This window comes from Vigna radiata, unplaced genomic scaffold, assembly GCF_000741045.1.
Source record: "Vigna radiata var. radiata cultivar VC1973A unplaced genomic scaffold, Vradiata_ver6 scaffold_304, whole genome shotgun sequence".
Classification (NCBI taxonomy): domain Eukaryota; kingdom Viridiplantae; phylum Streptophyta; class Magnoliopsida; order Fabales; family Fabaceae; genus Vigna; species Vigna radiata.
Window position 1 is genome coordinate 4,091 of NW_014543811.1, and position 815 is coordinate 4,905.

Here is an 815-nt window from a genome sequence, read left to right on the forward strand (position 1 = left end):
AGGTCTAAATTTTATTAGGATAGAAGAGGAAGATTGTACTTAAACATCAATTGTATATTTATAGAGCCCTATGGCAGACAAGCCCATTGATTGTGCATTATATTTTTAGGCAATGAAATCCAATAATAAATAATTAATAATGTATATTTTGTAAAGAGTAACACAATCTGACCTATTAATTAGTGCAGTATATTTTTAGGCAATCAAACCCAATAATCAATAATCAATACCGTATATTTTGTAAAGAGTAAGGCAATCTAACCTATTAATACCTGTTAATTGTCCATAAATGACAATTAATTTCGATGAGTATACTTCATATACTACAATTATAATTAAATTTAACCTTCTAAAATATAAATTCATGCTAATTTTAGTTAGATTTAACTTAATAAAATAAAAATTAAATTTTTATTTTTATTTTTTGCGGGTAGCGGATAGTCGCGGGTACGGATAGTATAATAACCGCAGGTACGGAAAGTATGATACCCGCACCCGACCCGTTTATAAGCGGGTATTAAAATATCTGTTATCCGAGGGTTTCAGGTAGTAAATATCCGCAGGTATCAACTATCCATCACGAATATCCGCGGGCACAGATTTTTTTTGCCATCCCTAGTTGCAGCATCGTTTTAGGGTTTTCTTCCTCATAATAAGGAAAAAAGAGGTGCCCCATTTCTTCTTGTTCGTTGCAGCGTCATCACACGCCGTAAATCCTTGCTCGATCATCTGCAGTTTGTTACCAATAAGGGAGTATTGGTAAAACCTAAAGATGAGTTTTGATGATGCTGCAACTTGTAGATTTTGATGTAATA